Raw genomic sequence first — 16439 nt, forward strand, 5'->3', positions numbered from 1 at the left:
ACAACCCATGGAAAGGTTCAATGCGTCAGCGATTCTCCTATGCATCTACAATGTGACAACTTGCCATACAGTCCTAATTCTATGCCTCCTATTGTTCTGCGTCTACAGCTCCTATGCAGACCGGTATTATAAACTCTCTTGCGCATGCGTGCTGGGGATATACAGAAATTTCTACTTTTTGTCTATCAGACATGTGCGACTGTATCTTGCGCATGCTCAATAATGCAGCATGCATGGTGTGGTTATGCCACGCACATATATGTTGCTGGAATCGGGATGAAGCACATCCAAAAGGTGAAACACTCATCAGTTACTAATCTACAGCTGATTACCTATTATATATGTGGACCCTCCTATGGTCTCTCTATCTTCCCTTGATGACGCTGCTGCTAGCTAGGGCTGCTTTCCCTCTAATCTAGATGTGGTCATTTTTATAGTGAGAGTCTGGTCTCGTTGCTCATAACTATTGAGTATATTATATGTGAAATGTACCTCCATATAACCATCTCACCTTATAACCTTGTTATCTGGTAGCCAGTGTTTCCTTTATGCCTATATACTTCAGATTTATGTGTATTCATTTGGTAGGTACGCTAATAAAATATTTACTGTTTTTAGCCATTTAACTCCTTTGTTCTTTTTCTGTTTGGTTATATAAATTGTGGAGTGGGTGACGGGTCTTTATCGATATTATTCTGATTTATATATGGCCTTTTAATTCTTTACCAACATACTAGTTACTAGAAGCGATACGTGTGGGTTTCATACCTATGACATTATAACTATGCTCTTTTTATGCCTTTTTTGATACTCTCCCAGCTGTTTGGATATCACTATTGTTTATTTTATATTTTCTTTGATACTCATTTCACTTTTCAATGGTTTGGCTGATCACTGTACTTAAAAGAGGTTAGAAAAATGTCTGCTTTATGTAAATCAAACAGCGCCATCTATGTCCATGGTCTGTGTCTGGTACTGCAGCTCGGCCCTTTTCTCACACTTCTGGTTATTACAGTCATATACAAATGTCTGCACTTCTGGTCATCCTCCTACAAGCCAGCAGTGGGCAGTATTGTTCCTCTCAGTAACAAAAGCGCATCCGGAAATTGTCTCAGTCTTGACTATGAAGTTGCTGCCACAGTGAAAATCAAATTCTGCTTTTGGAGCAAATCATATGTAAATACTTTTATGCCCAAAAAGTCAAAAGTATTCTAAAAGTGATACCTTTATTGGGTAACCAGAAAATATTTATATTTGCGAGTTTTCAGAACACAGAGGCGTCTTCATCAGACAACTTTACAAATGAATTACTGAAGGAGGAGCACAACATTTGAGCAAACTAAACACAAACCTCTTTGTTTCTCCAAAAATTCCCCAATGTGATAGATTCATTTACGTCAAGATAAATGTGACATCTATAAGTCTCCAGCATATTTTCCCAAACATCTTAATTTCAATGTATCTATGTGTAACTACAATGATGCATCTGCCCTTTGTTCTTAGTTTTAAGTTTACTCTTTAATTTCTAAGTTCCCCATTGACATTTTTGACGACATGTGAACCATCGATCATAAATGTTAAAAATAAAGTTGCTTAACATTTCATTGTGATGGGTTGTTTGACCGAGCACGCAGGGACAGCCGACCGGGAAACAATCCAAAAAACCTTTATTGGGACTGGGGGAATATTCCACTGACCATAGATATGGATCCTTAACCCCTTCACCACTGGGCGATTTTCGGTTTTTCATTTTCCCTGCCCGTCTTCCGAGAACCTTAACTTTTTTATTTTTCCTTCAATATAGCCATATGAGGGCTTGTTTGTTTGCTGGACGAGTTGTACTTTTGAATGAAACCATTGATTTCACCATATAGTCTACTGGAAAATAGAAAGAAAAAGTGCGGTGATGTTGGAAAAAAAAAGTGCAATTCTACAATTGTGTTTTGGATTATTTACCATGTTCACCATATGATAAAACTGACCTGATAATATGATTCCCCAGGTCAGTGCGATTACGCAAATACTAAACATTTATAGTTTATTTTTTATTAAAGTGGTGAAAAAAATGCAGAAATTTGTATGAAAAATCTGTGTGTTTGTCGCCATTTTCCAAGACTCGTAACGTTTATTTTTTTTCGGGATCTGGGGCTGGGTGAGGGCTTATTTTTTGTGCCCTGATCTGATGTTTTTATTGATATTATTTTGAGGTAGATACGATGTTTTTATTTCCTTTTATTGCATTTTATTACAATGTTATGGCGACCAAAAAAATGTAATTTTGGCGCTTCGATTTTTTTATCGTTACACCGCTTACCAATCACATTAATTTATTTTATATTTTTATAGATCGGACATTTCTGAAGCAGCGATACCAAATATGTATTAAACACAAGATTTACTCATTTATAACGTATCATTTCATTCAAAGGTCAAAACTCAGTATAAGTATTACAACATATAAGGAGACACCAAAGAAAGCCCAACAACCCGAGTATATTCAACCATAAATCTTTATTAACATATAATAAAATAAACAAAATGTAAAATTGAAACACAACGCTGCCAGGAAATGTGGGGAACTACACTCAGTATTTACCACTTTGTAAAATATATGGTAGTGGTTTAAAGAATTGATGTGGAATTGTAGTAGTAAAATAATTCCATACATCTAAATCACATATATTCATACATTATACACGAAGAAGGTCACAGTCAATTATAAAGTGGCTAGTGCAACAAACATAGCTATCAATATGATAGTAATCATATATTAATATATAATATATGACCAATCAATGTCCATATATATGTATAAATATATATATATATTTATATATAAGAACATGAAATACACTATGACCTTCTTGATGTACAGTGTATGAATATATGTGATTTTGATGTATGGAATTATTTTACTACTACAATTCCACATCAATTGTTTATACCACTACCATATATTTTATAAAGTGGTAATTACTGTCAATAACTAAATACTGAGCGTAGTTCCCCACATTTCCTGGCAGCATTGTGTTTCAATTTTACATTTTTTTGTTTATTTTATTATATGTTAATAAACATTTATGGTGGAATATACTCTGGTTGTTGGGATTTCCTTAGTGCCTGCTTATATATTGTGATACTAAATATGTGTATTTATTTATTTATTTTTTTATGGGGCAGAGGAGAGGTGATTTGAACTTTTGTGTTTATTTTTTAAATAGTTTTTAAAACTTCTTTTCTTTTGCGTTTTACTGGCTTCAATGGTCCCCTTAGGTGACTTGAAGCTGCGATCGTCCAATTGCCTGTGCTATACACAGCAGTGCTGTGAAGTGCGGGGAAAGATACGGGTTCAGCATGTGAGACCGCATCAAAAGCAGGGACACTACTGAAAGATACGTCATAGGTCATAAAGGGGTTAAAGTCTGCAATGCGGTCGGAGCAAAAGGAACAAATCCGGGGGCGCCACCCGGTAATCCGACGCCAAGGAAAAATGCAACACTGGTCCTTTAAATAGCTCTTCTTATCCAAGAGGGTATCCAAAGTGGGTGACAATACTACGTGGAAGATGATCTCCAATCTCTAAGTCTCCGGCCAGTCTGTAATGTTGTGTATCAGGGAAGCCCCCTACAGAGAGGAACAGAGACGCCTATACCCCACACCAAATGCAGGACAGGAAGTGGCAATGGAGGTCTAATTACATTATGCTCCATAGGGCCTAACTACATTATGGTCCATAGAGGCACATAGTTACATTCATAATTTTATATTAAAAATTAGAAAAAAACATGAAAAAAAAATGATCACCATTGATACGTAGTGTGGACAGGGTTGGTTGAAGAGAAACTAAAAATGATGTTGATAAGATGAGGGGTGCGAGGTGGCATTTAGGCAATAGGTGATTTTTAGTGGACTAAGGCATACATGTATCTCTCAGAGAGTGCAGGTTTGATAAAGAGAAGTGTCAGTGTCATTTCTTACCTTCGACAAATGTTCCTGGTTTCGCCGAGCTGAGGCGAGCTGAGCCGAACCGTACAAACTCTGTGCAAGTCAGAGTTCTAAAAGCTCCGCCCCCATTCCGCAATGTAATGTATCATTGGCTACAGCCAGTGCGGAGGGACATCCTGTTTACGCAACACTCAGTACATCCCTTTTACTTGGGCTTCATTTCTTTTTTTTATCAGACAACACAGAAACTCACGGAGTATGTCCTATTCTGAATCTCCACATAGGATCAGTATAGGACAGGCTCTGCATTTCACCAATCTCATTCTCACATCAGTCATTTTCAAGGATGTGTGAATGGATCTGTGAGACTCTATGGGTCCAAGTATTGTCCATTAAGATATCATACAGCACTCAGAGATTCCACACAGTTGTGTGAATGCAGATGTATAACATGTAATAAAAGCCCATACATTGTAGATAACTGCATAAAAGCTCATTCAGCTGACAGCTATTGTTCCCGACAACTCTGGTCATACACACACTTGGCTTCTCATAGACAATGAATGGAGTGCTGAGGGTGCATGCTCTTCCTCCTCAGGATCAGTGGGAGTCCCAGCTGTCAAGCTATTAACTTGCCAATTTGGGACAACTTTTTTCCTCTGTCAAAAATGGTATTTTGTTTTATCAATATAACAAAGTGTAAAATGTGTTATACAACTTCAGTACTTTACTTTAGTAGTAATCAATCATGTTACAGCAAACATAAAAGAAAGCAATGGCATTTCCTGTGAGCACAGCAGTAAAAAAAAAAGAAGACTACAAAGTGAACAAATAAATAAAAGAAGTGGAGGATGTATGTAAGAGGGGTGATAAGGGAAGGAAGTTGCAGACTGAAAATGAGAAAGAAGGAACCAGGAGTTACAGATATAATGTATTATGGTTAAGAAATGATTCTGCTTTCCTGCTGCCTGAGGCGAGAATTGAAATGATGCACCTCCCCGAAGTGCAATATAAGGGTATGTGCACACATCTTTTTCAGGCATATTCCGCCCTTAAAAATGACGTTGCTCTGCATATGTTCAGTCTGTTTTTTTTACATCTTTTAATAGGTTCAGAAACCGTGAAACAGTTAACATGTTCATTCTTCAGGTGGCTTCGTTTGAAAGCCCCCTGCTCTTTATAGTTGAAAGTACAGGTAAAAGATGTTGGCAAGACCACCACAAAGCCTCTACAGGAAAAACACCTCTGGCATTTTTCTGAAGTATCTTTGCTTTGGAAAACTTGGCAGATACACCATCATCTTGAAGACACTGTAGGCAGATACCCAAAGCCTGTAGTGAATAAACAGAGTGTTATTCTCTTTTGGGTTTTGCATTTACGGTATTGATATACTTTTGTTTAATCCCTAAGGCTATGTGCCCACGTAGCGTTTTTGTAGCGTTTTTGCAGCGTTTTCACGGCCGCGAAAACGCTTGTGAAACAGTCTGCTATGCAAAGCAATGTGAATTCGGATGTGCTGTGCACATGATGCGCTAATTTGCGCGCCGAATTCGCATTGCTTTGCAAAACGCAGCATGACCATTTCTACTGCGATTACGCTACTACAACTCCTCTTCATCCCGGTTACCACGCGGTGAAAAAAAGAAAAAAGTTAAAAATAAACAAAACCTGTATATTCACCTCTCCAGCGGCCCCCGGTCTGCTCTCCAGTCTCCTCCGGTCTGCTCCCGGCCGCGTCTTCTCTCTTCAGCGTCCCGCAGTGTACTGTCAGGACCTGCGGTGACGTCATTTAGTCAGCTGATGGTCACGCGAGCGCTGACATCGGCGGTCAGGTGATGGTCGCGGGAGCAGACCGGAGGAGACCGGGGGCCGCCGGAGAGGTGAATACAGTTTTTTTTTTATTTTTAACATTTTAATTATTTTTTTTTACTATAGATGCTGCATTTAAAGCATCTAAGTTGTTCACACATTATAAATCCATGCCGGTTGCATGGATTTATATTGTGTGATCAACTTGTCAAGCACTTTTCCAAGTGATGCTCAAAATCGCTTGGAAAAGTGCTTGAAAAAACGCATGCGAAAACGCATGTAAAAACACTTCTCTCTGGCAGAAAAAACGCATGTAAATCTGCATGCATTTTTTCTGCCAGAGAGAGGCAAAAACACTCTGCATCAAATCTGCTACGTGGGCACATAGCCTAAGAAAACTTGAATCTGTGATTATCTGATTGCTTATACTAAGTTCAACAATACTGCAGTATATATATAGTATATAATCACTGTCTTGGTTATAGTTCATAAGGGGCTATCATTCACACTCCTTTATGAACTATAACTGCTACACTGTTGTCCATTATGAACTATAACCACATTATTACGAGAATACATCACTAGAACCTCCATCAGTACATGAATACATCACCAGAACCACCATCAGTACATAAATACATTACCAGAACCACCTTCAGTACATGAATACATTACTAGAATTATGATCAGTACATGAATACAGCACCAGAATCACCAACACTACATGAATAGAGCACCAAAACCACCATCGGTACATGAATCAATGTTAATACAGAGATTAATTACTATGTGAGGTCAGCCCTCACCATACATTTGTATTGCATGAACTTAGAACTTCTAGTATGTCCTTAAATGGCAAGGAGATTCTGGGAGTTGTTGCCAGCCATCATTAGACTGTCGACCATTCAAGAGCCACAGTACTGATTTAGACGTAGTCAGTATCACAAATAAACATGTCAGTGATGTTTTCTCTGGAATCATTCATTTTCTTTTCTTCTCTATCTTGTCCAATCCCATGATGACTTCTCACATTCACAGCTCTTCTCTGCAGACTTCTCTCTTTTTCAGTTTTCTGCAGCTCATCCTAACATGGTACCCTTAAATAGTGTCACTATAATGCCCCTTGTATAAAAAAATATCTGCCTATACTGTGTGCTTAATAAATAATTGCCCATCACTGTGCTTTCTGCATACAATATGACCCTCACCCTGTCCCTCTTATGGTACATGGCCTCCACACTGACCTCTCCTATAAAATATTGCCTCCACCCTTTCTGCTTTAATGAACTATAACCGCCAAAATGTCTTCTCTGATGAGCTGTAACTGCCACAATGTCTTCTCTGATGAGCTTTAACCACCACACTGCCCCCTCTTCACACAGTGCCCCTTTCCACACTGTCCTTCCTGACGCTGTCACTATTTCTGCACTGTTTACCCCTTCCCATGCTTCCCCTCGCCACACAGTGCAGTGACATTTGGTAAATGTGGATAAGCATATGTTATCCATGAGTAGCAGATCTTGACAAATTTGGCCTGAGTGTCATACAAGACACTTGTAAATTGCTTGTGGATCATAAAGTTATCTACACTGGCTAGAAGATCCAGGAACGATATGTGATACTGTTTGCTTTGCAGGACAACTCTTTTAATCTGTTCTTGATATCTACCGTACACATACGGCACCTGCCTGGTGAAGCTCAGATTATCGTAATTCAGGACTGCAGTATACAATGGAATTTACAAGTACTATAAGGGTAAGTTAAAAAATATATATTTTTGAAAGTTTTAATAAGTAAAAAAATAAATAAGTTAAAATCTTCCCCCTTCTTTCCAATAAAAAAAAAAAAAAAAATGAACATATTTTGTAATGCTGTTAACAAAGGTGCGATTCATAAAAATATAATTTTTTTAACTGCACAAACGTTTCTCTAGGATGCATGAATGAGCAGTATATTTTTTTCTATGCTTGCATTTCTCTCAAAGAGCTGGCGTTTTCACAACATAGCTCTTTTCTTTTTTTTATTGAAATTTTACAAGAATAATACAAACTCAAATACAAAAATTCAGGTAAATGTCCAGTGTTCTGAACTCTCAATAATATGTACAATTCAATGTTTAATAAGAATAGAAAAAGAAAAGAAGAAAAGGGGGAAGAAGGGAGGGTACATAGCACAAGAAATGGGGTAAGAAACGATAGCGAGGGGAGGGCTAGGACAAAAAGGATTAAGTCTAGGGTGTTGTTGAGGCTGTAAGGCGCTATAGTGAGCGGACTTCCTTCAATCGCCCATATAGATCTAAAGGAGATAGGGGCTGTTTCCGAGCTCTCGTTATCAAATATTTAGTGGCTGTGCAAATAAATAGGAACAACTTGGCTTACTTCTTTCCCAGTGTAATACAGGTGCCCGAATGCAACACACAGAGACACAAGGCGAGGACAGTCAGAGATGAATATAAACAGTTTATATATATATATATGTAACAGGTGTTGTAAACAAGGGAATGGCAACAAGGGTAATGAACGGTAATTTGAAATATTAACAAAATACGAAGTCTCTCAAGGTAGTATGGTGCACCCAATCATGGGAGTCATGACGTCAGTTCTTTAACTCTGTTTATGGCCCTAGTGGGGTTCACCGGTTATTCCCGCTAGACCGAAAGTCTTTTCCGGACAAAGTCAATTAAATCACGTTTAGCTTCTTCTGCCCCAACAGTTCCCCTCCCAACCTGAGTACCTAAACCCAACTGACCCCGGTACTGTGAGTGAACAGTAAAAATGAAGGCCCTGTTCACGTATGCAGCTCCTCAGCTTTCACTGGCGTGACTTTCCTGGCTCAGCCGTCTCCCAACTCCTCTCTTCCTGGCCCGTTGGAGGCAGTCTCTCAAGCCGTGGATAGGAGGGTCCAGACCTCGTCTGTCGGCGGGCGACGTCGGGTTCCGCAAACTCACTCAGCACCGCAAGCAGGCTCCGACTCTCCTCAGCAGTCACATCACTCGGGGCACATCTGTGAGGGATCCGGAGCTCATCCACCGGTGTCTGGCTGTGGCACCTCGCAGTCCTCTGGCTTAGGCCTGCCACGCGGGGCTTCTCAGTACGTAGGCAGCACGTCTGCTCCTCTCTGCTGCTTGGCGCCAAAAACTCCTCAGGCTTGGCGCGCTGGCCTCTTATACCCAGGAACTCCTTCCTGGAAGTCACCTGACTGGGTCCAGCATCTAAATCTGCTCCCTCTTCAACTTCCCTTGTACATCTTGGTTCCGCTTGACTGTGCCTGACAAGCAGATGGCAATCTCTCTCCATCTTTGAAGCATCCTGTAAGAATTCTCTTAAAGGCTCTCTTGCCTCCATTACATTCCTCCCTCCTTTTTGTTCGCCAGTCCTCGGGCGAGTGGATTTCTTGCGGGATTGATTTCTCTTTCCAGGCAGTGCAAGTTCAGACAGGAGTTGGGCACACTCCTCCGTTTTCTGTTGGATCTGAGACCAGATAAACTCTTCTTGAGCATACCAGTTAGGAGGAATTCCAGCATTAGCTCGCTCAGTTCTGCGGGGCTCCTCCTGCGGAGGTGACTCAGGGATATCCGATGAATCAACCACTGGGGACTGCAAGTCACTTCTCGATTCATTCTGGGTCCCACTCGGGGTTGGCATCGATGGTTCTGACGGGCTCAACTGCATTGTGGCCCATCCTTCTTCATCCCCCAAGGTTCCTGTATGTGGCACTTCAGCCAATTGGTTTGAAGGCCCAACTTCGTTACAGGCCTCTGCTTCAGAGGAGAAAGGTCGCAGCATATTGCGATGCAACACCCTGGGTGTCGCGGCACCATCCCCTTCAGGCCTAACCTCATAGACTGGGTTGTCTGGGTGAATCTTCTTCATCACCCGATATGGTATCGCCTCCCAAAGATGGTCCAGTTTACTCCCAAATCATTTGACCCTTACCAGCACACAGTCTCCTGGCTGGAGTGATCCACCTGAGGTCGGGGGCCGATCAGCATGCTCTACTTCCTGAAACTTCTGCGCAACCAATCTTCTCACTGTATAAAGACGGCGCTTGTGTTCTCGAATCCTGGTACTCGGGCTACTGCCCGGGCCGGAGTCTTCTGAGTCTAGCTCTAGTTCAGTAATTTCTCGTCCACTCCTTCCAAACAGCAGCATGTAAGGGGTGTAGCCAGTAGTCGCATGAACTCAATTATTATACACCCACACCTGCTTGGACACAAATTTGGGCCACTTCATCTTTTTGTCCGCTTCCAGCATTCGCAACATTTGCAACAGGGTTCGGTTGAAGCACACGCATGCGCCGTTCCCTTGAGGGTGGTAGGGTGTTGTTCAGGATTGGTCGATCCCATAGATACGGTATAGTTCATCCATCACTTGTCCTTGGAAGCAGGCCCCCTGGTCAGAATGTATTCGCTTTGGGCACCCATAAATCCGGATGAAATCCTGACAGATGGCTTTAGCTGCGGCTTCTGCAGTCTGGTCTCGGGTAGGCGTCACTACTGCGAACTTGGTGAAGTGATCAGTCATTACTAGTGTTGAGTGAGCATGCTCGACACTGCTCGGCGCTCGCCCGAGCATCACGCTACTCGGGATGTTCGGCGAGCACCGAGCATTTCCGGGTTACTCGGGCGGGAGCTCGGGTCTCCGCCCTGCATGTTTGGCGCTCTTTACAGAGCCAATGAACATGCAGGGATTGCCAGCCAGTCACTGTAATGCCGCAGCCATGTTGTTTGTGGGCATTACAGTGATTGGCTGGCCGCACAGCGTCACCTCGAGTATTTAAAACCGGGCGCCGCCATCTTGGACACAGTCGCTCCGGATTAGACAGTGTAGGGACAGCGCTGCTGAGCTATGGAGAGATTTTTTTCCTGCAAAATAGTTAGTGTAGGGTCTGTAAAGGCTGCCAGAACAAACAAACAGTCCTTCTCAGGACTAATATCCATCCCAGATATCAGGCAGGCAGGCTGTATAGGAGACGCAGTGGTTATACCAGCAAACGCTGCATTACAGTCCTGTGTGCTCCTGTTTCTGAAATTGCTGGACTTAGCTCCAGGTCTCAGGGGCCAGTAAAAATCCTTTTTTTTCATCTAAATCCTCTTTGTTTTTTTCCTCCTTCACACTGTACAAATACCCGTCTTATTAACCTATTGGTGTCCCCCCCCCCCAAAAAAAAAAGTGTGTCTCTCATTTTTCAGACACAAATATATCTGTTGAAAAGAGTCTGGTATAGTCCACAGAAACAGAAGTGTGGTTTTGCAGTTCCACAGGTAAAATCTCTGTAGTATCCAGTTTTGGGCCTTTGGTATCTAAAAAAAACAAACAGTTTGAGTGTGTCGCTCACTGTTCAGCCGCAAATCTATATGTTTAAAAAAGTCTGGTATATACACCAGTAAATTAAAACTGTGGTTTTGCTTTTCCACTGTAAAAAATCTCTATTATCCTGTTTTTCGCTTTTTTTGCCTTAAAAAAGCCAGTAGTGTCTCCTGACAAAAAATATTTCGGTTTCGGTAACTACTGGTTGTCTCGGGCCTTAATAGTGTTCGCCTTGGCCTGTCTTGGACCATACTGGTTTTGACCTAGGTCTGTCAAGGGCCCTACTGGTTGTCTCGGTCCCTGCTGGTTTTGGCCTTTGCCTTTCTCAGGCATTACTGGTTGTCTCGGGCCCTGCTAGCTTTGGCCCTGCTGGTTTTGGCCTTGGCCTGTCTCAGGCCCTACTGGTTGTTTAAGGCCCTACTGGTTGTCTCGAGCTCTCCTGGTTTTGGCTTCGGCCTGTCTCGGGCCCTACTGGTTATCTCGGGCCCCATTGGTTTTGCCTTGGCCTGTCTCGAGCCCGGCTAGTTTTGGCCTTGTCCTGTCTCTGGCTTGGCTGGATTTGGCTTTGGCTTGTCTACGGCCTTACTGAGTATCTCGGGCCCTACTGTTTATTGCCTTAGCCAGTCTCGGGCCCTACTGGTTGTCTTGGGCCCTACTGGTTTTGGGCTTGGACTGTCTCAGGCCCTACTGGTTGTCTCAGGCCCTACGTGTTTTGGCCTTGGCCTGTCTCGGGCCCTACTGGTTGTCTTGGGCCACACTGGTTTTGGCCTTGATCTGTCTTGGGCCCGGCTGATTTTGGCCTTGGTCTGTCTCGGGCCCTACTGGTTGTCTTGGGCCCTTTTGGCTTTGGCCTCAGCCTGTATCGGGCCTACTGGTTGTCTCGGGCCCTATTGGTTCGCACCTTGGCTTCTCTCGGACACTAGTTGTTGTCTAGGGCCTTACTTGTTTGGGCCTTGGCCTGTCTTGGGCCCTACTGGTTATCTCGGGTCCTACTGGATTAGTCCTTGGCCTCTCTCAGGCCCTACAGGTTGTCTCATGCCCTATTGGTTTTGGCCTTGGCCTGTCTCAGGCCCTACTGGTTGTCTCGGGCCTTACGGATTTGGGCCTTGGCCTGTCTCGGGTCCTACTGGTTGTCTGGCTTTGGCCTTGGCCTGTCTCGGGCCCTACTGGTTTTCACCTAGGCCTCCTCGGGCCCTGCTGGTTTTGGCCTTGACCTTTTTTGGACCCTACTGGTTGTCTTGGACCCTATTAGTTTAGGCCTTAGCCTGACTTGGATCCTACTGGTTGTCTCAGGACTTACTGTTTTTGGCTTTGGCCTGTCTCAGACTCTACAAGTTTTGGCCTTGACCTGTCTAGGGCCTTACTGGTTGTCTTGGGCCCTACTTGTTTTGGCCTTGGCCTGTCTCTGACCATACTGGTTTTGGCCTTGACCTGTCTAGGGCCCTACTGGTTGTCTCGGGCCTACTTGTTTTGGCCTTGGCCTGTCTCAGGCCCTACGGGTTGTCCTGGGCCCTACTTGTATTGGCCTTGGCCTTTCTCGAATCCTGCTAGTTTTGGATTTGGTCTGTTTCGGCCCCACTGGTTTTGCCTTGGCCTGTCTCGAACCCAGCTAGTTTTGGCCTTGGCCTGTCTCTGGCTTGGCTGGATTTGGCTATGGCTTGTCTTGGGCCCGGCCTTGGCCTGTCTCCAGCCTTACTGGTTATCTCGGGCCCTACTGTTTTTTGCCTTTGCCTGTATCGGGCCATACTGGTTGTCTTGAGTCCTACTGGTTTTGGACTTGGCAATTCTCGGGCCCTACTGGTTGTCTTGGGCCCTACTGAATTTGGCCTTGGCCTGTCTCGGGCCCTGATGGTTTTGGCCTAGGCCTGCCTCGGGCCCTGCTGGTTTTGGTCTTGGCCTGTTTTGGGCCCTACTGGTTGTCTCGGGCCCTACTGGTTTTGGCCTTAGCCTGTCTATGGCCTGGCTGGTTGTCTCAGGCTCTACTGGTTTTGGCCTTGGCCTGTGCCAGGCCCTACTTATTGTGTTGAGCCCTACTGGTTTTGGCCTTGACCTTTGTCAGGTTCTACTTATTGTCTCGGTCCCGTCTGTTTTTGGCATTGGCCTGTCTCAGGCCCAACTGGTTATGGCCTTAGTCTGTCTTTGGCCGGGCTGGTTGTCTCGGGCCCTACTGGTTTTGGCCTTGGCCTGCCTCTGGCCCTGATGGTTTTGGCCTTGGCCTGCCTCGGCCCTGCTGGTTTTGGCCTTAGCCTGTTTTGGGCCCTACTGGTTGTATCGGGCCCTACTGGTTTTGGCCTTAGCCTATCTTGGGCCCTACTGATTGTCTCGGGTCCTACTTGTTTTGGCCTTGGCCTGCCTAGTGCCCTACCGGTTTTGGCCCTGGCCTGTCTCAAACCCTAGTGGTTGTCTCGGGCCCTACTGGTTGTCCCGGTTCCTACTGCTTTTGGCCTTGGTCTGTCTCGGGCTCTACTGGTTTTGGACTTGGCCTGTCTCGAGCTCCACTGGTTATCTCGGGCCCTACTGGGTTTGGCTTTGGCCTGTCTCGGGCCTTACTGGTTGTCTCGGGCCCTACTGGTTTAGGGCTTGGCATGTCTCGGGCCCTACTGGTTGCCTCAGACTCTACTGGTTTTGGCATAGTCTTGTCTTGGGTCCTACTGGTTGTATCGGCCCCTACTGGTTTTGGCCTTGAAAAAACCTGAAGATCTGAACTGAAACGTAAGTAGATGTGCATGCAAAATGTAAATGCATGTTCACACAAGGCCATTAAACAGAGAGAAACCAAAGACAAGAAAAAAAAACAAATAACTGAAAGTACATGTATAAATCGCACAGTGCAAAAATAATGATAAATAATAAAGGGTATTTAGTTAACATAATTTTGATCAAAATAATGTGAAAGCCATCCCGCAACTTCACGGCAACCCTTGTGGGACAGTCCTAACTCTAATAATAAAAACCTCACCATTTGTCAAGTGACATACATATGGACAAGGGCAGAGAGACTAGATCCCTAGTGTGAGCATAAGACCGGGGCAGAATGAGCGTCTCAGCCCAGACAAAGGGCGGCCACACTCTTTTATATGCACTAAGCATACTAACTGCAAAGAAAAAAACCTGAAGATCTGAACTGAAACGTAAGTAGATGTGCATGCAAAATGTAAATGAATGTTCACACAAGGCCATTAAACAGAGAGAAACCAAAGACAAGAAAAATACCCAAATAACTGAAAGTAAATGTATAAATCGCACAGTGCAAAAATAATGATAAATAATAAAGGGTATTTAGTTAACATAATTTTGATCAAAATAATGTGAAAGCCATCCCGCCACTTCACGGCAACCCTTGTGGGACAGTCCTAACTCTAATATTAAAAACCTTACCATTTGTCAAGTGACATACATATGGACAAGGGCAGAGAGACTAGATCCATAGTGTGAGCATAAGACCGGGGCCTATCTCGGGTCTTGTTAGTTTTGGATTTGGTCTCTTTTGGGCCCTATTGGTTATCTCGGGCCCACTGGTTTTTGCGTTGGCCTATCTCGAGTCCGGCTAGTTTTGGCATTGGCCTGACTCTGGCTCGGCTGGATTTGGCCTTGGCTTGTCTCGGGCCTGGCTGGTTTTTAGCCTTGGCCTGTCTCCGGCCTTACTGGTTACCTGGGGCCCTATTGGTTTTTGCCCTAGCCAGTCTCGTGCCCTACTGGTTGACTCAGGCCCTACTGGTTTTGGCCTTGACCTGTCTCGGGCCCTACTGGTTGTCTCAGACCCTACTGGTTTTGGGCCTGTCTCGGGCCCTACTGGTTGTATTGGGCCCCACTGGTTTTGGTCTTGATCTGTCTTGGGCCCGACTGGTTTTGGCCTTGGCCATTCTCAGGCATTACTGGTTGTCTCGGGCCCTGCTAGCTTTGGCCCTGCTGGTTTTGGCCTTGGCCTGTCTCAGGCCCTACTGGTTGTTTAAGGCCCTACTGGTTGTCTCGAGCTCTCCTGGTTTTGGCTTCAGCCTGTCTCGGGCCCTACTGGTTATCTCGGGCCTTACTGGTTTTGGCATTGGCCTGTGTCGGGACCTACTGGTTGTTTCAGGTCCTACTGGCTGTTTCAGGTACTACTGGTTGTCTCGGGACTGCTGGTTGGCCCTTCTATTTGTCGTGCGCCCTGCTGGTCTTTGCTTTTACCTGTGTCGGGAGCTACTAGTTGTCTTGGGGCCTACTGGTTTTGGCCTTGGCTGTCTCTGGCTCTGCTGGTTGTCTCAGGCCCTGCTGGTTTTGGCCTTGGCCTGTCTCGGGCCCTGCCAAATTGGGCCTGCCTGTCTCAGACCCTAAACTTTTTGGCTTTGGCCTGTCTAGGGCCCTGCCGGTTTTGGACTGTCGGGTCCTGCCGGTTATGGCCTTGGCCTTTCATGGGCCCTGCCGGTTTTGGCCCTGGCCTATCTTGGGCTCTACTGGTTTTGGCCTTTTCATATCTCGAGCCCTGCTGGTATTGGCCTTGGCATGTCTCGGGCCCTGCTGGTGTTGGCCTTGTCCTGTCTCGAGCCCTGCCAATTTGGGCCTTGCCCTGTCTCTGACCCTTCTGGTTTTGGCCTTGGCCTGTCTCAGGTACTGCTAGTTTAGGTCTCTCACGCATTACCGGTTTTGGTCTTGGCCTGTCTCGGGCTCCACTGGTTGTCTCGTGCCCTACTGATTTTGGCCTTGATCTGTCTCGGGCCACACTGTTAGTCTTGAGCCCTACTGGTTTTGGCCTTGGCCTTTCTCGCACTCTACTGGTTGTCTCGGGCCCTACTGGTTAAAGCCTTGGATTCTCTCTGACCCTAGTGGTTGTCTAGGGCCTTACTGGTTTTGGCATTGGCCTGTCTTGTGGCCTATTGGTTGTCTCGGGCCCTACTGATTTTGGGCTTGGCCTGTCTCGGGCTCTACTGGATGTCTCTGGCCCTACTGGTTTTGTCCTTGGCCTGTCTCGGGCCCTGATGGTTTTGGCGTAGGCCTGCCTCGTGCCCTGCTGGCTTTGGCCTTGGCCTGTCTTGGGCCCTACTGGTTGTCTCGGGCCCTACTGGTTTTGGCCTTAGCCTGTTTTGGACCCTACTGGATGTTTCCGGCCCTACTGGTTTTGGTCTCGGCCTGACTCGGGCCCTGATGGTTTTGGCGTAGGCGTGCCTTGGGCTCTGCTGGTTTTGGCCTTGGCCTGTCTTGGGCCCTACTTGTTGTCTCGGGCCCTACTGATTTTGGCCTGCCCTGACTCAGGCCTTGCTGGTTTTGGCCTAAGCCTGTCTTGGGACCTACTGATTATTTCAGGTCCTAATGGTTGTCTCGGGCCCTCCTGGTTTTGGCCTTCGCCTGTCTCGGACCCTACTGGTTGTCTCAGTCTCTGCTGGTTTTGGGTTGTCTCGG

Source organism: Phyllobates terribilis, unplaced genomic scaffold, assembly GCF_046119375.1.
Source record: "Phyllobates terribilis strain yellow unplaced genomic scaffold, ASM4611937v1 Scaffold_11__3_contigs__length_659146591, whole genome shotgun sequence".
In the NCBI taxonomy this organism is placed as follows: Eukaryota; Metazoa; Chordata; class Amphibia; order Anura; family Dendrobatidae; genus Phyllobates; species Phyllobates terribilis.